At 45.6% G+C, this 26807-nt stretch overlaps 1 long non-coding RNA gene across 1 annotated transcript; it reads left to right on the plus strand.

Annotated features, from left to right (window-relative positions):
* Nucleotides 1–2026: 2026 nt before the first annotated feature.
* Nucleotides 2027–26252, plus strand: LOC140460358 (uncharacterized). Its single transcript, XR_011954015.1, has 3 exons — nucleotides 2027–2188; nucleotides 5813–12674; nucleotides 22884–26252. It is a non-coding gene; the product is annotated as an uncharacterized lncRNA (long non-coding RNA).
* The last annotated feature ends 555 nt before the right edge of the window (nucleotides 26253–26807 follow it).

The raw sequence follows: 26807 nt of genomic DNA on the forward strand, positions 1-26807 counted from the left end.
GAGTCCTCGGAACTCCTGGGTTTGAATCCGACCACAGCAGATGGCGGAATTGGAATTCAGTCAGAAATCTGGAGTTCAGAATCTAATGATGAAATCATTTCTGGGGAAAGAAAACCCTCTGATTCACTCATGTTAGAGTCTGTCTGCAACCCAATCTTGAGTCAGATTGGTTCTGTTTCCAAAGTAGGGATTTATCACATGACACATGGATTGACTACCTGACGATTGTGTGCTTTTTGAGCAAAATATAATATATCTGCAAATAAAATTCTGCAATTGCAATTTCAGCCCATAAACTCATGTGTGTGCATGCATGCGAGCGTGTGTGTTTGTGCATAAGAGCATGTGTTTGCATTCGACCATGCTTGGTAACGTGTGTGAATAATGGGGTACAAGTCTGTGTGAGTGCGGTCACTTGTAGTGTGACATGAAACCAAGGTCCGTGTTGAGGCCATCCTCATGGGTTCCGTACGTGGCTATCAGTTATACAACACACATTGGAGAGGGCAGGGTGGGGCTTGTCTTTCAATTTGCAGAAGGTGGGAAGCTCTGGATGCTGTGATCCAGGGCAAACACATCCTGGAGGACATTCGTTCAGAGGGATGGAGCGGGAAGCCAGGCTGCAGACATGTTGAGGATAAAGTGGGAAAGTTAACCAGGCACTTTATTCTGGGAGATGGTCATTCCCTTCTGGAGAGACCCTTTTGTTTGCATCAGTGGACAGGGTCAGGAGGGTGTAAGTGCAGGTCTGGCAGGTAAAGGGGATATGATAGAGGGCTGCAGGTGGTAGGAGCTGACTGGTTGGGCAGTGGGAGTAAAAACAACACTGGGGAGGGGGAGGTGGTGGTAAGGTACAGAACAGTGACAGGGATGGTCTCCATTCTCTGCAGTTGTCAGCAGGAGCACAGATGGCATTGGTGTCTGTTTGGTGCCAGGATTTAGGAACCGATGTGCTCAGGGCTGGAGAAGGTTGCAGTGGGTGTGGTCCAACAATGTCAGGAGGAGAGAGCCTCTGCTAAGGGCACATGAAAAGTTAGAAACTACTAGGACAAAGCAGAACATCAAAGCTCTGAGCAGCACAGTGGCTCAGTGGTTCATACCACTGACTCACAATGCCAGGGACCTGGGTTCGGCCCCACTCTTGAGCAGCTGTCTGTGTGGACTTTAACACGTTCTCACCCTTCTGCCTGCATGAGATAACTCTGGGTGCAGGTCAGGGTAGATCGGCCGTGCTAACAATAGCGATGACTCTACCTGGAAGACAGAGGTGCGCAAGAAATGGCTGATCTTTAAAATTAAGAACAGCTAAAATGATATAATCAGAAACATTGTTAACATCTAAAAGCATATTAATTTATTTTTTTTAAAAAGCTGCAGTCATGTTTCTGAAACTTGCATTAAAATAGACGCATAGAGTCATACAGCACAGAAACAGATCCTTCAGTCCAACTCGCCCATCCCCTCCAGATCTCCTAAATTGATCTAGTGACCCATTTGACAGCATTTCGCCCATATCTCTCTCACACCTTCCTATTCAGATACCCATCCTGACCCCGATGCCTTTCAAATGTTGTAATTGTACCAGCCTCCACCACTTCCTCTGGGCAGCTCATTCCATACACACACCACACTCTACATGAAAGTTACCCCATAGGTCCATTTTAAATCTTTCCCCTCTCACCCTTAACTTATGCCGTCTAGTTTTGGACTTCCTCTAACATGGGGAAAAGACATACAAAGCCGGACGAAATTCAAAAGGAATAAAATGTCGAGCCACAGGGAAAAATAAAATTGTGGCTGCAGCTTTTTTTCTGCTATTGACATTTGGACGCTTAAAATCTGTCAGTAAAGCCAGCACCTCCACAGAGCATACTGCGCATGCTTCTCGGTGTCAGCGACAACTGCGCATGTACTGCGGTGTCAGCAACAACTGCGCATGTACTGCGGTGTCAGCAAAAATACTGAGCATGCTCTTTGCTGTCCGCGGAAACGGTGCTTGACTTCCTCCTGAAGGACCAATGGTGAGACCCGGAGGACCAGAAGGAGCCTGGTCCTCCGGCCATTCAGAACAGCATTTTTGTCTGAACGCGGAAGTTGTTCAGAGTTTCTCAAGATGCGGTTGTTTCTCTCTCTCTTTGAATGAAGGTTGAGCTTCACCCCAGACTGCAACTCTGTCCAACATCTGTGGGTACGGCACTCTCTTTTCTCACCCACTTTTTCATTTCTTTTTCGTTCTGGGATTCAGTTGCTGACTTGCACGAACTGAAGGGAAAGGGAGTGAATCCAGGGAGGGGACAGACCTTGGAAAAGTTGGTCCACGTCTGTGTCTCAATTGGCAAACGCACAGCAAATGCAGTACCACAATGTAAAGTTAAAGCCTATTTTAAAAAAGGCAGAAAGTAGGTGCATGGTTTAAATGAATAATATATTGGTATGTGGAGAAAGTGAGGACTGCAGATGCTGGAGATCAGAGTCAAGTGTGGTGCTTGAAAAACACAGCAGATCAGGCAGCATCCGAGGAGCAGGAGAGTCGATGTTTTGGGCACGAGCCCTTCATCAGGAATGATGTGTGGATGAACAAAGGGACCTCACCGTCCTTCTACACCAGTTGTCAGGTGCAGCAAGCAGTCAGCAAGGCAATAGGAATTGAGTTGAAAATGGGGATGACTTCCTGTAATTAGGGTGGTCATTGAATATATTCAAGGCTGAGGTCATCTGACTTTTGAACAACAAAGAAGTGGATGGTTATAGGGGAAGGCAAGAAAATGGTTTTGAGACCATTACAGAATCATACAGCACAGAAATAGACACTTCAGTTCAACTAGTCCATGCTATGTTCGCATGCTAAACTAATCCCATCTGGCAGTGTTTGGCCCATATCCCCCTGTCACAAAGCTGGTCCTTCTTCTCAAGGATACTGTGTCCTTGGTTTTTTTCAGAGTGGTGGTAAAATGGCCCTGGGCTCCAAAATGGATGGTTTAGTACAGAAATGAAAAGGGTATTGGTCGGCTTTTTTGTTTACACGTCAACAGTTGAGACTTTAGGCCCAAGCTTTTATGTTTTCGAAGTGACCTGCATAATGAAAGACAAGTGATCTGTTGTGAAAGCTGAGGCCTTGTTTCAGTGAGTTCAGCAGTGGACTGTGTGGAGAAAGGTTGTTAAACTCTCTCTCCTTCTGCCCTTCTAACTTTGACCTGTCAGCCTCTGTTTCAGTTTTACTGTATGTTTAAGGGGTTTGTTTATTGGGACAGTTGTGTACATTTGGAACAGCATAATTAAGTCTAGTTTAGACAGACTGAGTTCTGTGAGTATTCTATATTCTGTTCTTTGTGTTTCATTCTGTATTCTTGTGAATACATTTATCTGTTTTAAATCCTGGTAGTCAACCTAGCTAACCTTGGGTAATTTTCACTGTGCACTTACTGAAATAAACAGCAAAGTTACGGTCTGTGCTGCCTGCTTCAGAATGTTTTGAGTGGTCTGGCCTAGTCCATAACACGTCCAAACCTTTCCCATTCATGTCCTTATCCAAATGTCTTTTAAACGTTGTAACTGTACCTGCATCCCCGCTTCCTCTGGACATTCATTCCACATACGAACCATTCTCGATGGGAAAACTAAGGTGTCCCTCCTGTCTTTTTAAAATCTTTCTCCACTCACCTTCAAAATTTGCTCCCTAACCTTGAAACCCCCACTCTAAGGAAAGGGAACCCATCATTCACCTCATCTATACCCCTCATGACTTTATAAAGCTTGATAAGATCACCTCTCAACCTCCTATGCTCCAGTGAAAAAGGTTCCAGCCTATCCACCAAGATGTAGGTATATTCATATCCAGTTCAATGTTGGTGCAGGCTTGAAAGACCAAATGGCCTACTCCTGCTCCCAGTTCTCTCTAACTATGTCCAGGACAGCAAGAGACCATAAGACCTAGGAGCAGAAATTAGGCCATTCAGTCAATCAGGTCTGCTCCACCATTCAATCATGGCTGACAAGTTTCTCAACCCCATTCTCTTGCTTTCTCCCCGCAACACTCAATATCCTTGATACACAAGAACCTATTTATCTCTGTCTTGAATATATTCATACTTGCCCAACACAGTCTCTGTGGCAATGAATTCCATAGGTTTCACAATCTCTGGCTACAAAGGTTTCCCATTTATCTGCGTTCTAAAAGGTCTTCCCTTTACTCTAAGGCTGTGCCCTTGGGACCTAGTCTCTCCTACCAATGGAGACATCTCCCCAACATCCACCCTGTCCAGGCCAATCAGTATTCTGTATGTTTCAATTAGATCCCCCCAGCGTGGGCTGTAAATCAGCGTAAACTGGACCCTTCAGGATGAGGTACAGCATGGATTAGATTCAGCAAAGTGAGAATGGAGGGAGAATGTGTGGGATGGAGATTTTCAGCGTTTAGGAAATAAGAGAGGAAAGAAAGTTCAATCTAAATTAGAATTGAACAGATGGGCTGATGGGCCGAGGAGTGACAGATAAAGTTTCATTTAGATAAATGTGAGGTGTTGCATTTTGGAAAGGCACATCAGGGCAGGATTTACACACTTAATGGTAAGGCCGTAGAGAGTGTTCCTGCATCAAGAGACCATGGCGTGCAGATTTGTAGTTCTGTGAAAGTGGAGTCACAGGTAGACATGGTAGTGAAGAAAGCGTTTGGTGGCGCTTGTGTTTATTGAGCAGAGCATTGAGTACAGGAGTTGGGAGTCATGTTATGGCTGTACATCACATTAGTTAGGCCACTTTTGGAATACTGCATTCAGTTCTGGTCTCTTATGTTAGAAAGATGTTGTGAAACTTTAAAAGAGTTTGGAAATTATTTACAAGGCTGTTGCCAGAGTTGGAGGGTTTGAGTTATAGGGAGAGGCTGAAAAGACTGCGGCTGTTTTCCCTGGAGCGTAGGAGGCTGAGAGATTACCTTTTACAGGTTTATAGGGGCATGGATAGGAGGCCAAAATGAGGGAGAGAGAAAAAGAAATTTACATTGCAGTGAATCTGCACAGTTACTGGACATTGCAGTGCATCTGGGAAAGGTTAATGAACAGCAAAATTCACAGCTGACCATGGAGGAACCTGTGTGGGGGAGCTCACAGAACAGGAACAGAGAAGTGTATAGTCTTTAACGTGTAACCCAGCTGTAAGTCTGCAGTCGTGAATGGAGTGGATTCTTTCATGATTATATGTTTTACTGACATCTGTCTCTTGATTAAATTTTAAAAATATAAACCACAAGTACTGTGTTAGCCCAGAGCACTTTTTTAGAGCAAAAAGACGGTGCTATTTTCTGGGTCTGTAGATTGTGAAGGCCTTTATGAGAGTGATATGTTCTTCCTGTCAGACGTGGGAGATTAGGGAAGAGTATCCATGTTACTGATGATTATGTCTGCAGTTAGTGTGTTTGCTTGCAAATCCTATTGGATCTCGTGGATAAATTGCAGCGACAGTTCGAGGTAATGCGGAATTTACAAGACCTGGGGGTATGATGGTTTGGCAATGATAGGAAGGGAAAAAAGCCGCAGCTACAGTCAGGGAGATGGGTTAACCCCAGGAAAGGTAGGAGGGGTAGGCAGGTAGTGCAGGAGTCTTCTGTGGCTGTCCCCATTTCTGGTCGAAGTGGATGAGTTGGACCAAAGGGTATGTTTCTGTGCTGTGTCTTTCTCTGACTCTGGCTTGCCACTAACGTTTGCCACGTCTCTATGTTCAATTTCTTTCTGGTGTCGGTGTCAATACCTTGTTGTCTCATTCCGACCCCACCTCCCCCCGGATTGACAATGCTGACTTTTGTAATCTCTTTTTACAGACTATCTGAAGACGGAAGTTTCAAAATTAACAGCTGATGCTTGACTTTCCTGTTCCTCGGATGCTGCCTGACCTGCTGTGTTTTTCCAGCACTACACTTTTCGACTCTGAACTCCAGCGTCTGCAGTCATCATTTTCACATCAATGTCTGACAGTCACTCAATCCATCGGGACAGCAAAGACTTTCAACTATGATTCTGTGAGATGGAGCAATGCTTTTTGGTTCCTGTTTCATAACGTTTTCAGCATCAGTGGGACTGGATGAGAGACCCTACTGTTGCAGTGCACTGAGTGTGGAGCCAGAAACAGTTATACGGCCTGGAAAGAGGAATTCACACCGGGGAGGGGCTGTACACACATTTGTGTGCGGCTGAAGCTTCAGCCATGGAGAAACCCGAGGAATCCTGCCTCATGGAGAAACCGTGGAAGTGTGGCGACTGTGGGAAATGCTTCAGTTTCCCGTCTGCCCTGGAGACTCATCGGCGCAGTCACACCGGGGAGAGACCATAAGACCATAAGACATAGGAGTGGAAGTAAGGCCATTCGGCCCATCGAGTCCACTCCGCCATTCAATCATGGCTGGGCATTTCAACTCCACTTACCCACATTCTCCCCGTAGCCCTTAATTCCTCAACACAACAAGAATCTATCAATCTCGGCCTTGAAGACATTTAGCGTCCCGGCCTCCACTGCACTCTGCGGCAATGAATTCCACAGGCCCACCACTCTCTGGCTGAAGAAATGTCTCCGCATTTCTGTTCTGAATTGACACCCTCTAATTTTAAGGCTGTGTCCACGGGTCCTAGTCTCCTCACCTAACGGAAACAATTTCCTAGTGTCCACCCTTTCCAAGCCATGTATTATTTTGTACATCTCTATTAAGTCTCCCCTTAATCTTCTAAACTCCAATGAATACAATCCCAGGATCCTCAGCCATTCCTCATATGTTAGACCAACCATTCCAGGGATCATCCGTGTAAATCTCCGCTGGACACGTTCCAGTGCCAGTATGTCCTTCCTGAGGTGTGGGGACCAGAAGTACTGGACACAGTACTCCAAATAGGGCCTTTATAAAGTCTCAGTAGCACAACGGTGGTTTTATATTCCAACCCTCTTGAGATAAGTGACCACATTGCATTCACTTTCTTAATCACGGACTCAACCTGCATGTTGACCTTTAGAGAATCCTCGACTAGCATTCCCAGATCCCTTTGTACTTTGGCTTTACGGATTTTCTCACCGTTCAGAAAGTAGTCTATACTTTTATTCTTTTTGCTAAAATGCAAGACCTCGCATTTGTTCACGTTGAATTCCATCAGCCATTTCCTGGACCACTCTCCCAAACTGTCTGGATCCTTCTGTTGCCTCCCCACTTCCTCAGTACTACCTGCCTGTCCACCTAACTTCGTATCATCTGCAAACTTCGCTAGAGTTCCCCCAGTCCCTTCATCCAGATCATTAAGATATAATGCAAACAGCTGTGACCCCAACACTGAACCCTGCGGGACACTGCTCGTCACCGGCTGCCATTCCGAAACCATTCCCCTGCCCAGAGTGCAGGAAGGGCTTTACCAGCTCCTCCAACCTGCTGGCCCACCAGTGGATCCATACTGCGGAGAGTCCATTCTCTTGCCCCGCGTGTGAGAAGAGCTTTGCCCATTCCTCTACCCTCGTGGCCCACCAGCAGGTCCACACTGGGGTGAGATCATTCCCCTGCCCTGAATGCGGGAAGACCTTCAGCAAATCCTCCCACCTGCTGACCCACCGGCGGGGCTACACCGGGGAGAGGCCCTTCATCTGCCCTGAATGTGGGAAGAGCTTTAAACGCTCCTCTCACTTGCTGGACCACCAGCGGGTCCACACGGGGGAGAGACCGTTCAGCTGTCCTGAGTGCAGGAAGGGCTTTACCCAGGCCTCCAACCTGCTGAGGCACCAGTGGGTCCACACCGGGGAGAGGCCGTTTGCCTGCCCCAAGTGCAGGCGGCGGTTCACGTCGTCCAGTAACTTGCAGAGACACCGGGGGGGCACCAGCAGATTCCGCTGGTGACGCTGATGTGGGTCACCCCCAGGACTGAACCTCCTGCCTGTTCTGACAGTGGGTGCAGTGGGACCATCAGCGAGCTCTCTTTGTTTTCTGCGAGACAGCACCCCCACATCCCTCCCATCTTCCCCCAACCCCAGGTTGGCTCACGGGCAGCACAGTAGCTCAGTAATTAGTGCCACTGTGTCACATCGCCAGGGACCAGGGTTCGATTCCACCCTCAGGTGACTGTCTTTGTGAAGTTTGCGCATTCTCCCCCCATGTCTGCAAGGGTTTCCTCTGGGTGCTCCCACAATCCAAACATGAGCAAGTGAATTAGCCAAGCTGAATTGTCCCAGTGTGTTCAGGGATGTGTAGGTGCAGTGTATTGTTTAGGGGGTAATGTAGACTAATAGGGTAGGGGAATGGGTCTGGGTGGGTTACTCTTCAGAGGGTCGGTGTGGACTTGTTGGGTTAAAGGGCCTGTTTCCCTGTAGGATTCTGTGAGCTTTGCTTGCAGTGCTGCTCACTGAGCCCGGGACTGCACGTTCCCACTGAAGTGATTCGCACAAACCTCAGATGGCATCCAAACCAATGTACCAAACTAAAGGGGTAGCCATGGGCACCCACATGGGACCCAGCTATGCCTGCCTCTTTGTCGGGTACGTGGAACAGTCCATTTTCCTTAGCTACACCTGTTCCTCCAGTACATCGATGACCATATTAGTACCACTTCATGCTCTCCCAGGAGTTTGAACAGTTCGTTATCTTTATCAACACCTTTCACTCCGACCTCAAATTGACCTGGACCATCTCCCTTTCCAGGACCTCTCCATCTCTGGCAACCGACTAACCGTGGACATCTACTACAAGCCCACCGACTCCCACAGCTAGCTAGATTACGCCTCCTCCCACCCCACCTCCTGTAAAAACTCAATCCCTTATTCCCAATTCCTCTGCCGCATCTGTTCCCAGGATGACCAATCCCATCGTAGAAAATCCCAGAGGGCCTCCTCCTTCCAAGTTCGCAATTTCCCTTCCCACGTGGTTGACAATGCCCTCCAGCACATCTCCTCCACATCCTGCAACACTGCCCTTGAACCCCATCCCTCCCAATGGAACAAGGACAGAACCCACCCCTAACCGTCCTCAACTTCCACCCCACCAACCTCCGGATACATCACATCAGCCTCTGCTCCCTACAAACGGACCCCACCACCAGGTATATTTTCCTCTCCCCACCCCTACCAGCATTCCAGAGAGGCTATTTCCTCTGCGACTCCCTCGCCAGGTCCATGCGCCCACAACCAGCCCACACCCCACTCCCGGCCCCTTCCCCACCACCACAGGAAGTGTAAACCATGTGTCCATACCACTCCTCTCACCTCCATCCAAGGCCCCAAAGGATCCTTCCACATCTGACAGAAATTTACCTCGACCTCCACCAGTGTCATCCACTGTATCCATTGCATCCAATGTGGTCTTCTCTACGTCGGAGAGACAGGACGCCAACTTGTGGATTGTTTCAGAGAACCACTCTGGGACACCCACAAACCCCACCGCCCTGGGGCTGAACACTTCAACTCCCCCTCCCATTCCATCAAGATCATTGAGGTTCTGGGCTGTCTCCATCGCCAAACCCTGACCACCTGACGCCTGGAGGAAGAACACCTCTTATTCCACCTTGGGACCCTGTAACCACATGGGATCAATGTGGAATTCAAAAGTTTCCTCATGTATCCTCCTCCTCCTCCTCTTTCCCCCCCCCCCCCCCCCACCTTATCACAGCCCCAAGCCTCCACTCGCCCTCCTGACCTGTCCATCACCTTTCCCATCTATCTGCCCCACCCTCCTCTCCGACCAATCATCTTCATCTGCTTATCGCATTCTCAGCTACATTCTCCCCAACACCACCCCTCTTCCATTTATCTCTCAGCGCTCCCGGCCCACAAGCCTCATTGCTGATGAAGGGTTTATGCCCTAAACGTCAATTATCCTGCTCCTTGGATGCTACCTGACCTGCTGTGCTTTTCCAGCACCACACTCTCGACTCTGTCCACTGATGTTGTCAGAGATATAGGACCTGCTCCAAACTGATCCACAGTCCAGTTGATGGCACAGGAAACCGCTTCCTTTCTCGAGACAAGTCTCCCGAAGAGAACTTGCTGGCTAACTGATGTACTGAACTTCACAGTGCCCCACTGCTCTCAGTTATCTGGAAGGGGTCCACACATGTGCCTAAGGTGGTGCTTGAGACCTTTAATATCCCTTTGGGATTGGTCCCCATTCATTTGAGGCTGTGAAGTCATACAGCCTGGAAACAGACTGTTCAGTACGTGATCCCCAACTAAACTAGTCCCACCTGCCTGCTCCTGGCCCTTATTCGATAGTCATAGTGAAAGAGATGCACAGGACGGAAACAAACCATTTAATCCAACTCATCCATGCTGACCAGATATCCTAATATAATCCTACCGAAGGACGCAGGATTGAGAGTACTCTTTGGCAAGAGACCTTAACAAGCTGTAATAATGGACTCAAAGTATGCAATCATATTTCATCTCATCTTTTAGAGACATGGTAACTAGATTTAGCCTGTCTACAATAATATATATAAAGAGGGGGGGGGGCGGATCATAAGACAGGTAATGGGAAAATGAATAAGGAATGGAAGGGGTGGGGGGGAATGGTAGCGAAAATACAGTGAAATGGGGGGATTTCATTCCAACCTAATTTAGAGGTATGTATGAAAATATAGAGACTGCAGTACTGAACATGACAGTAAAATGTCCCTTTCCGAAAGTAGCATGTGCAAGAAATCAGACAGAGATACATAAAATCCCGACAGTGCAGAAAGAGGCCATTTGTCCCATTGAGCCTGCACTGACACACCAAAGACCATCCCACCCAGGATCATCCTGTTCTCCTGCATTTAGTATGACTAATCCACATAACCTACACATCACAGAGCAATTTCGCATGGTCAATCTACCTAACCTGCACATCTTTGGACTGTGGAAGGAAACCCATGCAGACAGAGAGAACATGCAAACCCCACACAGACACTCACCTGAGGCTGGAATTGAACCTGGGTCCCTAGTGCTGTGAGGTCGCAATGCCAAGCACTCTGCCACCTCAATATGATATAAAATTTAAACAAATGCTCTAAGCTGCAAATTTGTCCATGTGAAGAACTTACTGCAAATGATTTGAAGCAAGATCCATATGAATTGTGTTTTGGGAGAGATCCAGAACATATTTCATTAATGATTGAAAATCTTCGATCTTTGGAATGGTTTGTGAGAGAGTGTGTTGGAGTCAGATTCAATTATGGCATTCAAAAGATAGTTGGATCATTAAACTGAAAAGGAAAGTAATCCGTGTTCGGTGAAGAGTAGCACTGGATACTGTGGTGATTATAATTAGGTCAGTCAGGTGAGTTCCCTTATTGGGGGTGTTCACCTGCTCTTCTTAACATTTCACTTCAATAACCTTTAGCTTCCCAATATCTGTCGGGCGCTTTCTCTGTTCAAGCGTCGACTCGAGTGACACAGTGTCAAATTTTGTTTATGAACTATTCCTCTGATATCTCATTAGAGGGGCTATGATATTAACAGTGGGATCTAAATCGTTGTGGGTCACAATGTGCTCAAGTGAGAAAGAATAAACTGACCATTCTTAAATATTCATTTTTAAACCATGGAAATAAAATTTATGTTTGGAAAATATACAACTTGTCATGTATGAAGAAGATCAGAAATAGGAATGGGAATAGGTAATTGACTGTTGAGATGCTCTGTCTTTCATCACCATCCATGGCTGATCATTTATCTGAATTCTCTTTCCTGCACATTTCTTTCCAATGACTTCACCTGATGAAGAGGCTACGCTCCAAGCCCGTGCGATTTCAAATAGACGTGTTGGACTATAGTTGTGTAACTTATGACTGAAAAAAATTGAGTATGTTATTACACAGACTGGAGCAGTGGGATTTAAACCTGAGCCTCAGGGCTCTATGGGAGACTACAGCTGCATCACAAAAAAAACCTCTGTAGTAAATAGGTCCTCTTCTGTTGAATGAGAGGAAACACCTTCCTCCTCAACATGAGACATGACCACTGTACCCCCACAGCCCATTACAGTAAATTGAGCCCATCTCCTGTTGAATGAATGAGTGAGAACACCTTCCTCCTGAACCCCTCGAGCCCATTGTAGTAAAGGGGCGGGGACAGTGAGGGGCCTGCGAACCTCTCCACCAATCCCAAAGGCTGCGGTCGGTGCGGACGAATCGGAGAGCGACATTCCGAGTTGTGGCTTCCTTTTTAACTGCAAAGCCGGCCGCCATTGGTCAGGTGGAGTAAGGTGCGCTCTGATTGGAGGGGGCGGGGCGTGGATGACGCGCGTCACTGAAGGAGGAGACGGAAAGAAGGAGGAAAACAAAGATGGCGGCGCGAGGCTGCGGTTTTCTCATCGACTCAGCGGACGGTTTCTGACGGAGGGAGGGGGGCAGACAGACATCGTTTACCTCAGAAAATACCTTTAAAATACATTTCAAATTAAAGTCGGAACTTTTCAAACAAAAGTTGTGAAGAAAAGGAGACAGTCCCCGGTGGGGTTTATTGTTTATTTTTGTATAATTTCCGGGGCCCGGGAAGGGGGAGGTGACGGTTACCGGGTGAACGAGAAAACAAATTAAAAATGTCGGCGGTGGAGGAGAGAGAGCCGGCGCCCGCGGCTTCTTCGGCGGCGGCCGGAGCCCAGGAGCTCAACAACCCCCCGGAGCTGGAGGAAGGTCCGAGCTCCAAGAAGCGGGGGGTCCGGCTGGAGGCTGGATTTGCTCAAGGCTTGTATCTATTAACTTATTTAAATGGTACCTACTGTATGGGGCTATGGTTTACATTAAAACCGGAGGATCATGTCAGAGTGTTTGTTTATATTTAGCAGTTGTAGTTGGTAAAATACACTCCCTGGAGGAGCACCTTCTGTGATGCTGCATTTCTTGCATTCTGCCCTTCCCCCATTTGTTATCTCACATCTCGATTTTACATTTTATTTGGTCAAATTTAATTTCATATTAATGATACTTGGTATTCACTGTGTTATTAATTTGTTTGTTGGATTATTGTAAGAAAAAATTAATGGTGTCATGTCATTTCTGATGTCAGAGTTGGACATTGAATGTGCAGATGTGAATATCAGTAAGTTGTGAAAATAAATCAAGAACTTGTGGTTCTAACAAAAAAGCAGTTCACTGATTGTGAGAAACAAAGCTCGCACACCTCAATAATTGCAGTCCGAGACAAAATCTGAATCAGCAGTGTCCTTTAGTTTACACTTGCAAGTGGGTGAGATGTCCAGTGCCTATAAGGCAGAGGACATACACACACCAAGTTCAATTCATACATAATATTTATATGATTTGATGTCTTTTGTTTTACATCGCTCCTCCCCTGCTTACATCGTCCACTTCCCTAAGACCGGCCCCCATTACCCCTGTTTATCTCTTGCCTTATCCGGCCTTGTCTGTGACAAAATGCTTATTTCTGGCCTCACAAGGCTGTTTGACCTCATCCTGCTGTAGGTCATTGTTGGGCATATTCTTTCTTCATCATTATCTACCCCCTTCACCTGTGCCTTTCCCGAGGCTGTTCTGATCCCTATGACCCTTTTAATTGGGGTTTGTTCCTGTGTTTTTGTAAAAGTGGGAAGCAGATGTTTATACCTACTGTTTGTACAGGCGTATCTGGCTTAACTTCATCCCCTCACAACATCTTATCTATTTGTCCGTAATGTCTGCCATTGTTTTACTGGCACATCTCATTCTGACATACAATTTTAGCTAATACAAAAACAATTATATATTTCCTCCAATCTACATTTTATTAATTGTTACCCACCAAAAGAGAGCTAACACAAAGCCTGCTGCAATCTGGTTACGAGCCTTGAATTCATCAGGTAGCCCCCTAGGGACTCCTACAGAATCGAGATAAATCCTGCCATCGAAAGAAGTGTCTAACAGTAATCTCTTACCCCTTCCCTTTTTCCCTCCTATCTTTTCCTTCTCAAATGCCAGGGTAAATGGAATTGCCAATTGTACAATTGTACACATCCCTCTCCAATCTGGAGGTAGCGTGGGTCTCAATATTTTGCCTCCACAGTCCCACTACAGATCCGCTCGGGGAACCTTTAGTGCTGAGTAGTTCCCTCCCTTCTCCGTTTCGGTAACATTCTTAATCTCTGTACATAATTTCAGCTCCCCCAAATCTTACGACCGACTTGTACCTCGTCTACGCACACACGATGTGTGATTTCCAACTGCGCCAGAAAGCAGGGGGGGAACTTTTGCATCTTTCTTCTCCAAGGGAGGGAACATCAGAGATAGGGAGGTACAATTCCTATCATTCCACGCAGTCTCATCTTGATACAGGGCTATCATACATTTCATGCCCTTCCTGTCTCGCTTCCACCTGGAACCACCTGGAAAGGGAACCACCTGGGCCACTGGCCTACCGGAGGCACATGCATAGCAATTGCTTTTGTTCAGACTTTTCACAGTATACTTTACCCATTCAACCCAGGCATTTGCATCCCCGTACCCAGTTTCTATTTCAATGGTCTGTTTCAAGTCCTTTACCTCTATAAATTTTACTACTTTAGGATCATCGGGAGGGGTGAAAGATTGTATCTTATTACCCAGTAGTTCTACCCGTTTTCCCTGTCCTACACTAATTGAAGAACAATAGCCCAAGAAATCCTTCCCATTTGCTTTCATTTCTATCCCAAACGTTTCATTTCATTGTATCTCATAGGTGTCCAGACTTCTTCCTCAACTGGAGATTCCACTGGCCCTTTGATCCGAGTGTAATGAGTCCAGCCTTTCTCCGCTGTCCTTATTGCCGTTTCGGGAGTCAAAAGAGCCTGGTACGGCCCTTCCGAGTCCGGCTGCGATTTAGTCTCTGTCCATGATTTTCCTAAGATTCAATCGCCCGGCTGGATGGGATGAACGGTGAATTCAAGGGGTGGAGTTTGTGCCAATAAACCCTGTTTCCTGAGGAAAAACAAAGAGGAGGACAAGCCCAGTATGTACTTCTTGAAAAACAAATCTTTAGTTTCGGGAATTGGCAATTCTCCATTCGTTCCCAAGTAAGGTAATCCAAATAAGATTTCATAGGGGGATAGTCCCAAATCTTTCCTTGGGGCTGTTCGTACTCGCAAGAGAGCTATAGGTAAACATTTGGTCCAAGGGAGTCTGGTTTCTATTATCAATTTAGAGAGCTGTCGTTTGAGTGTTTGGTTCATTCTCTCAATCCTTCCCGATGATGGCGGGTGCCATGGAGTATGGAACTCCCAGGAAATTCCCAACCATTTCATTACCCCCTGTAACACTTTAGATGTAAAGTGAGTTCCTTGGTCGGAATCAATATGGTTCACGAGCCCATATCGGGGAATCATGTGGTCCAATATTGTTTTAGACACTCCACTCGCAGTGGCGGTAGCTAGGGGGTATGCCTCAACCCAACCAGATAGATGATCTACTATGACTAGCATATATTTTAGTCTTCCTACCCTGGGGAGTTCAGTATAATCTACTTGTATACTCTGGAAAGGTCTCAATCCTGGGTCTCTTCCTCCCGAGGTCTGTTTTCTCAAGACTTTCTTATTTACCTTTCTGCATATTATACATCCCTCACATATTTGTTAAGCAATTGTATATATTTCTTTACAACCATATTCCCTAAGAACTAAATCACACATTGCTTGTACTCCCCAATGGCTGCCTTGGTGTAGGACAGCCATAATCTCTCGCATCATCATTTTGTTTAACATTTCCCTTCCATCAGGTAACCTCCAATGCCCGTTTGCTGTTTTTACAGCCCCTAAAGCTCTCAATTCATTTTCTTCGCTTTCAGTAAATATAGGAGCTTCCCTAGGACTTGGGACAATAGGTATTAGGGAATGAATCACCACTTCTTGTGGGTTCAGGGCTGCTTCCTTAGCCACTTCATCGGCTAATCTATTTCCCCTAACTTCTAGTTCATTTCCTTTCTGATGACCATTTACATGCACTACTGCTATTTCTCAGGGAAGTAATAGGGACTCCAAGACCCGTTTAATCAATTCTTCATGTACTAATTCTTTCCCTCGGCTATTGATCAGCCGTCGTTCCTGCCATATCTTACCGAAAGTGTGCACAACACCAAATGCATATTTAGAGTCAGTGTATACTGTTCCCTCTTTATTCTCTAATGCCCTAAGGGCTCTTTCCAATGCATAGAGTTCACAAGTCTGAGCTGACCACCCATTTGGCAACCGTCCTGCCTCCACCACACTACTGTTTGTCCCGTCTACGACTGCATACCCATTATGTCTTTTCCCTTCAGTCACCCGGGATGATCTGTCTATAAAAAGTCTAGCCCCTGCATGAAGTGGAACATCTCTCAGGTCCATGCGGACCTTAGTTTGGTATTCTATAATGTCAAAGCAATCGTGCCCTGGATTCTGAGGAGAGTCTCTTTCCCCTTTCCAAAGAAAGGCAGCTGGATTTAAACAATTGTCAGTGACCAACACTAGATCATCCTTTTGTATTAATATTGCCTCATATTTCAGAATCCGCGAGTCTGTCAACCATCGCCCAGCTTTTTGGTTTAGGATTGTTCTCACTTGGCGTGGAGTGCTTACTATTAGGGCTCCCCCAAATGTAAGCTTTCTGCTTTCCTCCACCAACAGTGCAGTGGCAGCCACAGCCTGCACACACTCAGGCCACTCCCGGGATACTGGATCCAGTAGCTTTGAAAGATATGCTACTGGTTGTCTCATTCCTCCCCACCTCTGGGTCAATACTCCCAAAGCCGCTCCCTTATCCACGGTAGCAAAGAGGTGGAAAGGTTTATCTAGAGAAGGTAAGGCTAACACGGGGGCATGGATCAGATCTCTTTTGAGTTTCTCAACTAGGTCTTTTTCCTCATCATCCCAACTTAGACATTTTGGTTCCCCTCTAATAGTTTGAGATATAATTTCTTAGTCTTCTGTGCAGAGGAATCAATCCACAATCTGCAATAAACCGTTAGACCCAAAAATTTGCGTAACTCCCGTTTCGTGCTGGGCAGTAGCATCCCCACTATTCCCTCTATCCGTTCCGGGCTTACCTTTCGCTTTCCCTCACTAACTAAATGTCCCAAGTATTTCACTTCTTGCTCCACATATTGTAGTTTGTTTTTAGATGCTCGCAGTCCCTGCTGACCCAGGAAATTCGATAATTTGTTAGTGGCTTCTACTACTCTTTCTCTTTTTTTTTCCTGTTACTAAGAGGTCGTCTACATACTGCAACAGGGTAGTCCCCTTGGGGCTGCTAAATTTCTCCAAAATTTGTTCTAACATCTGTCCAAATAAATTCGGGGATTCCTGGGGAAGCACAGTACACCGGTATTACTGTTTCTGTCCTGTCTTAGGGTCTTCCCACTCAAAGGCAAACAAATTCCTACCTTCCTCTGCCAAGGGACAAGCCCAAAAGGCATCCTTTAAATCTATCACACTAAACCATTTGTGGTCATGAGGGATCTCACTTAATAAGGTATAGGGGTTTGGCACCACTGGGTGCCTGATCTGTACTATTCAATTTAATGTTCTCAAATCCTGCACCAATCGATCAGTTCCATCAGATGTCCGCACTGGTAGAATTGGGGTATTATAAGGAGACTTACATGGCTCCAACTCTAATCAATCCTTCAATTACTGGCTGCAGTCCTCGTTTACCTTCTATGGAAATGGGATATTGTCGCTCACAGACAACGTCCCCTTTTCCTTTTTTTAAAATTTACTTCAAGGGGAGGGATGTGTAGTTTTCCACAATTCCCTTCCCTAGCCCATACAATAGGGTCTATCTCTCTCTCCACATCCTCTGTCAACATTGCCTTTGTACAACTAATTCTTTTTCCTGAATTCCAATCCCCAGTCCTAAGAGGATAATTAAGTCTCTCCCTAATATGTTACTTCCTATCTCAGAGATATACAACAGTTCCCCTGTGACCCTATCCTTAGGACCTTCTGTCATCATAGGTTCAAATACTGGAACAGTAAATCCTTCCCCTTTTACCCCCGAAACAGTAATTGACCGTGTTGATATTCCTACTTTCTTTGGTTTAAAATTCAGCGATGACTGTGCTGCCCCGTATCTACTAGGAAGACTACCTCTTCCCTACAGGGTCCCACCTTCAGGTTTATCAAGGGTTCCTGGTGGGCCCCCAAGGGCAGGAACCCCTGACACCCCTATTCTTCATCAAAATTCATAAGCGGAATTGCCCTCTCTTCCCTTTTCAGAGCAGGACACTTCCGCTTAAAGTGCCCTATCTTTCCGCAATAATAGCATCCTGCCTGTGGAGACCTCCAGCTCTGCCCCTGTCGCTCGAACCCTCTATCAAACGCTCCCCCTTGTCCTCTCTGTCCGACATGCTGCCACCCACCGCTCCGGTTGCTCACTATTGGTTCCACTCTTTTCTTAACTATCTCATCAACCGCAGCTACCATCATTTTCACCTTCTGTTTCTGTCTCTCATCCTCTCTCTTTACAAACACTTTCTGTGCCTCTCTTAACAATTCATCTAATGGCTTTTCACTCCACCCTTCTATCTGCTGTATCTTTCTCTGTATATCTGGCCATTCCTTTGTCACAAAATGTACTTTCAAAAGACCCTGTGCCACTGGGTCCTCAGGGTTCATTCCAGAATATTTCCGCATTGAGTCTCTTAATCTTTGCAAGAAAGCTGAGGGAGTCTCACCTTTCTCCTGTCTAACTTCAAAGGCTTTAGTCAAATTCTGTGACTTCGGAACTGCCTCTCTTATTCCTTTTAGAATCAGGTCTTTCAATTCCCTCATTTCTTCCCTCATTAATTCTTTTTCCTGAATTCCAATCCCCAGTCCTAAGAGGATAATTAAGTCTCTCCCTAATATGTTACTTCCTATATCAGAGATATACAACAGTTCCCCTGTGACCCTATCCTTAGGACCTTCTATCATCATAGGTTCAAATACTGGAACAGTAAATCCTTCCCCTTTTACCCCCGAAACAGTAATTGACCGTGTTGACATTGATTTTGATTTTCCCACTGGGGGTTTCTGAGGGGAAACTTCACCTCTCCCTGTCCAGCATCCTCATCTCCAATGGGGTGTTCCCTGTCCCAATTTTAATGGCTGCTCCCCATATAAGTCCCCTTTCTTCCCCAGTAAATAGTATATTCAAAATAGACATTAACTCAGCCCAGGTACACAGACCGGGCCCCAAAAATTGATCAATTTGTTCAGACAACCCTACCGGATCCTCAACCAGGATCTTCATTTCTTTTTTAAATGTTCTGACCTCCCCACTGCTGAGGGGGACACTTACAAACCCAATCTCTTTGTCCCCTATTGGTCCCTCCCGAAGGGGATAAGTCATTACGTTCTTCCCCTTTTTCTTTTTTAAAGAAATATTGCAATATTTCTAGCTCCCCATAACTTCAAACACCAATTCATCAATTCATGCTTGACTAACTTTAAAGCCTGTTCCAACTTGTAAATATATTTTACATTTTGAATATTAAATACTGAATTCAGTATTTAATATTCAAAATGTAAAATGCATACAGTTCTCAATTTTGAAATCCACTGTAATCACCCAGTTTTAGTCCCTTAATTTAAATCCAAAATTAGTTTTCTCAAGTAGTGCAGACCAATCATTGCTCAAGTACAATACTATAGGTCGTGAAATAATCAGAGCTGCCTTAAAAGAATTTGTCTATTCACGTTAAAAAAAAAACTTCTAATGCATGAACAATGGCCGAATCCAAGGTCACAGATATTAACCAAAGAATTTTGTTTTTACCACAATCTAATGTTGAACTGAAACTTCAACTGTCCTCCATAAATCGTTTTTATGTAAAGATAAAAGAGATTAGTTAGAAACTGATAGTAAGGCAGTCATGACCTGGAAGAAGAACATTCTGTTTTTTCATAATCTCGATAGAATCCTTAACCTTAAAAGAATTCATGTTAAGTTTCCATAATAAAAATCAGATTCAAAACAGTCCCGGAACTCAAATTCCAGGGAATAAAACGCAAACATTCAATCACCAACAAACAAATTGGTGCATTCAAACCAAATCACAAAGGGTTAAACTTTCTACCAGCTGTACAGCTCTTTTCATTCACTCTCTCTCTCTCACTCTCTCTCTCTCACTCATTGACAAATAAATTCAGATATTTACAAACCCAGTCTTTGTCCGACCTGTATTTTGGCCAGAAGAGGCGGGACGAAGAATGGATTCCTTAGTCCATACGAAGCAACAATATTTAATCATCTTTTTCCCTTGTACAAGTATTATTTTGCCAATTCCACAACATCCTCCCCAAAGGACTTTCTGGAGGCATGTTGTAAGGGACCCCCCCTCCATTTCCATTGCTTTTTCCTTCTTTTGTTTTCCCGGAGGCTTTTTCCTTACCCACGGCACAACCCATATTGAGTTCCTTCGTTAGTCCCTTATTAACTACTAAAACTCAATCCCGGCCACCAAGGCAATACTTAAAAGTCAGGTTTCTTACCTTGGTCTGTGCACAGAGTTGCCTGGCCCCTTGTCGCCGTATTTTCTATCGTACGCCTATCCCTGTCTGATTCAGATGTCTCTCTTGTGGGATTCGTACCAGTCGCCCAAGGGAGCAGACCAAACCAGGACACGAGACCGCTCCTCAATGGGGAACAGGACGCGTCTTCCCAGTGTCCAAGGCCAGCCACTCCCCCCGGTGATGGAAAAAAAATCCCAGACAGCCCCCAATTGTGAGAAACAAAGCTCACACAACTCAATAATTGCAGTCCGAGACAAAATCTGAATCAGCAGTGTCCTTTATTTTGCACTTGCAAGTGGGTGAGATGTCCAGTGCCTATAAGGCAGAGGACATACACACACCAAGTTCAATTCATACATAATATTGATATGATTTGAAGTCTTTTGTTTTACATCGCTCCTCCCCTGCTTACATCGTCCACTTCCCTAAGACCGGCCCCCGTTACCCCTGGGATGCACTAACTACATAGGATCAATGTAGATTTCACCAGTTTCCTTATTTCCCCTCCCCTCCACCCACCCCCACACCACACACCTTGTCCCAGATCCAGAGTTGAAAAATGTGGTGCTGGAAAAATGCCTAGAGGCCATACCTCTCGGAATTCCCTGGCTGTTCTCTGGCATGGCACTCATCCACAGATTCGATCAACAAACACATTGACCTGGACCCAATATGGCCACTGCAGCGGACAGTTGGAACTGACAACCGGAAGCGGCAGAGACAAACCACTATAAATGCTGGAGGAAACAATACAGAAGCACTTCACAGGAGGCTCCCAAGCACTGAGGATATCACCTAGACAGGAGATGAAACGTCTGGAACACAAATTCCCAGCTCAGCGAACAGAACCACAACAATGAGCACCCGAGCTACAAATCTTCTCACAAACTTTGAATTGAGCATAGGAGTTGGGACATCCTGTTGCAACTGTCACACATGTCACACAACACAAGGCATGGTCCTTCTCTGACTGACCATCCCTTTGAATATCAGGGGGAAGACACCCCTTTAATTGTAACATTCAGGAAAGATGCCTTACTTCAACAAAGATGTGCTGTGCTCACAGATGTTTGGACAGAGGAAGGGAATTGAAGTCTGGGGTGAAGATCAATCTTCATTCAGAGAGAGAGAGGAGCAGCAGTAGCTTCAGAAGCTCATGGTCCAACCTGTGCATTCAGACAATAGGGGGGCTCTTCTGGGCAAAATCTGGGAGTGAAGCAATGTCTCCCCCTTTCCATTCCTTATCCTGGGAGGGAGAGAGAAGAGGGGAAGCACTGTTCACTTGCAGCAACAGGAGGCAGAGAGTATGAATCCAAGCAGGGAGCAGACTCTGCAAAAGTCAGCTTCAGTCGGCTTCTTCTGGAAAATTGTGTGCAATTATGGTCTCCCGCCTATAGGCAGGATGCTGTGAAACATGAAAGGATTCAGAGAAGAGTCACAAGGCTGTTGCCAGGGTAGGAGGGTTTGAACCACAAGGAGAGGCTGAATAAGATGGGGCTGTTTTCCCTAGAGCATCGCAGGCTGAGTGTGTGTTTTTTAAAGAGGTTTATAAAAACTTGGGTGTGGATGAGGTGCATAGACAAGGTCTTTTCCCTGGGATAGGGGGAGTGCAGAATTAGAGGGCATATGTTTAGGGCGAGAGGGGAAATATTTAAAAGGGACCTTGCAGTCAACCTTTTTTTGCAGAGGGTTGTGTGTGTATGGAATGAGCTGCCAGAGGAAGTGGTGAAGGCATCTGGATGGGTATATGAATAGGAAGGGTTTAGAGGGATATGGACCAAGTGATGGCAAATGGAACTAGACTAATTTTGGATATCCGGTCGGCATGGACAAGTTAGATTGAAGGATCTGTTTCTGTGCTTTATGTCTCTGACTCTATGACTGGTGAAAAGCGTTGGCATTCGTCGAAACAGTTATGCAACAGAAAATTATAAGAGGGTAAAGATAAGCCTCACGTTATTGATCCATGAATCCTGGTGGTATGGATGTATTTCCAGTAATAGAGTCAGTATAGCATGGAAGGAGTCCAAAAGACGGCTTCTTTTACAAAAAGTCACTCTTAAAACTTAAATCTGAGTCTTTTGGAAATGTAAGACAACCGTGTGTTAATATAAGACAGATAAGTCTGGGGTATATGGTACATATTTGATGGAATGTTTGTGGCTCTAAAAGCCTGATTTGCAGTTGTTTCTGAGCTCATAATATTGTACTGCAGAATATTGTATATCTTCAGTAAGAATGTCAATACCGCATGATAGATGTCAATTCAGCAACTTGAGTGAACTCTTCATGGAGTATGCAATCCACCACATTACCCTGCTGTATACATTTATATATAGATCAGCACAAAGATCTTGGGTATTAAGAGAGGAAAGAATGTTCCACAGAAACTAGAATTGTGTGTTTTGATTTTCTATTGTGGACTGACAGAGATGACCTTTGCAATCTCTTTCCACAGGAATATTACAAGAGAAGAATTTGGAGGCAGAAATCTCAGACCAAACATCACATCGAAGTCTGACAGTCGATTGATTCACCAGGCCTTGGATATTGATGGCCTTGAAAACAAAGGGGAGAAGGTCTGCCTGCTTTGTTAGGTTTTAAGCGTCAGTGTGACTGGAAACTCAGAGTCTCACATACCCACACACCAGAGCAGTGACTGGAACATGCTATACAGACTGAATGAGAGTCCTCCAATTATCAGCGGGTTCACCAGTCACACCACACACAGGCTGTAAGCGTGAGCGAGTTTCAACTGATTGTTGAACCTGGAGAAATACGAGGACACCCGCACCATGGAGAAATCATGAAAATGTGGGAACGGTTTCCCTTCCCCGCCTGCCCAATATTCATCAGCATTTATACACCGGGCAGCGGCCATTCACCTGCATTCAGCACGGGAAAGGCTTCACTCAGTCGCATCACCTCTTGGTCCACACCGGGGAGAAACTGCTCATCTGCCCTGTATGCTGAAGCAGATGAAGGACATTTTTTTTATCCTGGATGGAGCATTCTGCAGGTATACCTGAAATAGATACATTTGTCTCTGTCCCATTGAGTCTCCAGCACAGGGCGAGGCCAAGCTGCTCAATTGGTCTCTGTGTTTATTCTCCACCTGACCCTCCATCCACCCCTCTTCATTGCACCCCCATCTCTCCTCCATCAGCATAAAGGTATCCCCCACTTTTCCAAAGTTCGCTTTCCACTACTTCACTTTTACAAAAGACCTACATTAATACCTGCTCCCACAAACCGAAAGAAATCTGAAGAGGATTGTCGTTTTTACAAAGAAAGGCATAATACAAATTAATTCATGGTAATTGCTTCTTCGCTTTCGGCCATTTCGGCTTATGAAAGGAACACTCTACTTTCAAATAGTGGGGGAAAGCTGTATCAATACAATACAGCACAGTCTCAGGCCCATCTCACTTGGTTTAGGCACACACACACCCTCAAGCCTGTGCTCATTCTTAATCCTTACTTAGACCTGCTATTTATTGCCCATGTGTGGTTTCTGTTCCTCTGTTCACCTCCCGTTCATGTGTTTATCAAGATACACCTTAAACATTGTTAAGGTGCCTGCTTCCACTACCTGCACTGGCAGTGCGTTCCAGGAACCCCCACCACCCCTCTGTGTGATTCCCCACCCCCACCATCTCTCCCCCAAACAGTCCCCTGCTCACCTTGAACCTGTGCCCTCTTTTAGTTGACCTTTCCACTTTGGAGGGGAAAAAAACACCTCTGACTATCACAGAATCCCTCGAGCGTGGAAACAGTCCATTCAGCCCAACAAGTCAATACCGGCCCTCTAAAGATTAACACATAGAGACCCGTTCCTTACCCCTATTATCTACATTTACTCCTGACTAATGCACCGAACTTACACATCCCTGAACACTGGGGCAATTTACACACAGACAATCCAACTTAACCTGCCGCTCCCTGGACACTATGGGTAACATAGCATCGCTAATCCACCCTAACCTATACATGTTTGGATTGTAGGAGGAAGCCGGAGCAGCCAGAGGAAGCCTACGCAGACACGGGAGGTGGGGTGCAGGGATAATGTGCCAACTCCACACAGATAGTTGCCTGACACTAAAATGGAACGCAGGTCCCTGGCACTGTGAGGTGTCAGTGCGAACCGCTGAGCTACCCTGCCACCCCTGTCCAGCCAATCTGTGTCTCTCATCATTTTGTCGAGGTCTCTTTTCAGCCTCTGTTTTTCCAAAGAAAACAATCCAGGTTTATGCCTCCTCTACTCGTAACGAGTGCCCTCCAGACTAGGCAATGTCCTGGTGAACCTTGTCTGTATCCTCAGCCAGAGCACCCACATCCTTCCAGTAGCACAGTGACCAGAACTGCACACAATATTCCGAATGTGGCCAGAATAAACAGCTGTAATGTAACTCTTACACTCAAGGACGCGTGCTGTGTACCTTCTTGACCATCGTGCCCACCTGCATTACCACTTCCACGGATCTATATGCCCAGACCCCTCTATGCCAGTGCTCCTATGTATTCTGCCATTTATCATACAATTTTTATATTTCCTTCATCTCTATCGAGCTTCACCTTAACTGTCTTTCTCTCTTCATCTCTTTTCCCCCCTCCTCACATCAGCATACCATCAGACCATAGGAGCAGAAATTAGGCCATTCAGCCCATTGAGTCTACTTCGCCATTCAATCATGGCTGATACGTTTCTCAACCCCATCCTTCCTGAGATATGGGCCCCAAATCTACATACAGTACTCCAATTGTGGCCTGACCGGAGACTTACAGAGCCTCAGAAGTACATTCCTGCTTTTATATTCAAGTCTGATCAAAATAAATGCCTTCATTGCATTTGCCTTCCTAACCACTGACTCAACCTGCAAGTTTACCTTGAGAGAATCCTGGCGTAGAACTCCATAGTCTCTTTGCACATCAGATTTCTGAATTTTCTCCCCATAATCCTTCTGTTCCAGAGTAGCAGCAGAGATTTCCAGACACCTCGATTGTTTTCAGGGATACCAAGGGATCTTGGGAATTGCCACTATCGCAAGAGGAGGCAGAGGGGAATGTGGTGTGGTCCTTTAAACTGCAGAACTTTCCAAACTCCCTGAGTCAGCAGGAACTCTTTCTGGACCAAGAAACAAAAGGGCCACTGAGAAACTGCTACATCAGAAGATCTCAGAGGCAGAAATTAGGCCATTCAGCTCATTGAATGGTGGAGCTGACTTAATCATTCTTAAGTATCAAGGGTTACGGGGAGAATTGGGTTGAGGAACGTATCTGCAATGATTGAATAGTGGAACAGACTGAATGGCCTAATTTCTGCTAGTTAACCATCCCTGGGAAGAAGGACGCAAAACAACAAACTGTTTCCTGGGACAGATGAGCTAAGTGTTTAATAACCTCATGACAAAAGGACAATTAAGTTTGTCTGTGGAAGGAAGGCCCTGACATAAAAGGGTTTTTTGCAGGAAAGGCTGTATCAAACAAAGCACTAAACCTCGAGGATAAGAAGGTAAGCTACAGACCAGAGATCTCCAGAAGTGTGGGGAGGTGGTGTTAGAATCGAAAGAAACATCACATCACAGATTTGAAAGTGAGGAATCTCCACCAGAATTCAACCTCAGAATGATGTAGCAGCAGTACTTGGAAGAAGAATGCTGCATTGAATCCCTGACCACTTCCAGAGACATAAACTGTTGGTGGAAACTCAGTTAAATTCAGCCATCAATTGGGAGATAGCCAAGTTGTGAGTGAGGTTGAACTTGGTTACTTGAGGAGTTTTATTTGTGTTGTTACATACAATAAAGTGTAAATCATTGTTTCAGCAGTTAATTGTGTGCAGTTTCTGAGTTAAGAGCCAAATTAAGGTGATTCACCCACAACCACAGTGAGAGGCTGCGATTCATGTTGACTCCATTGCATTCAGCAGTACATCACGTCAATACTCTTATAAAGCGAAGGCTGACAGCACCGCCTTTCTCAAACAGAAACACCCAGAGGAGCGTGTCGCCCAATAATCTGTAAAATTAGCATGAAAAGTGGTGTAACCTGCTCTAGTGATAAGAATAAATCCCCAACACTTTAAAATCAACAATCAGCAATTTATTTATCCAACTGTCACGGTGAACAAATGAACAAAACTATTAACAAACTGGATACAGGCCAGGAGCAGATGGGTGGCACTAGTTTAGTTGGGGATCATGGACTGGTTGGTCTGAAGGGTCTGTTTCCAGGCTGCATGACTCCATAGCACGGAATGAATGGGGATCCATCCCAAAGATGATAAAGGTTTCAAGCACCACCTTAGGCAAATGTGTGGACTCCCTCCAGATAACTGAGGGCAGTGGGGCACTGTGAGGGTCAGTAGATCAGTCAGCCAGCC

The sequence above is a fragment of the Chiloscyllium punctatum genome, chromosome 36, assembly GCF_047496795.1.
Source record: "Chiloscyllium punctatum isolate Juve2018m chromosome 36, sChiPun1.3, whole genome shotgun sequence".
NCBI classification, from domain to species: Eukaryota; Metazoa; Chordata; class Chondrichthyes; order Orectolobiformes; family Hemiscylliidae; genus Chiloscyllium; species Chiloscyllium punctatum.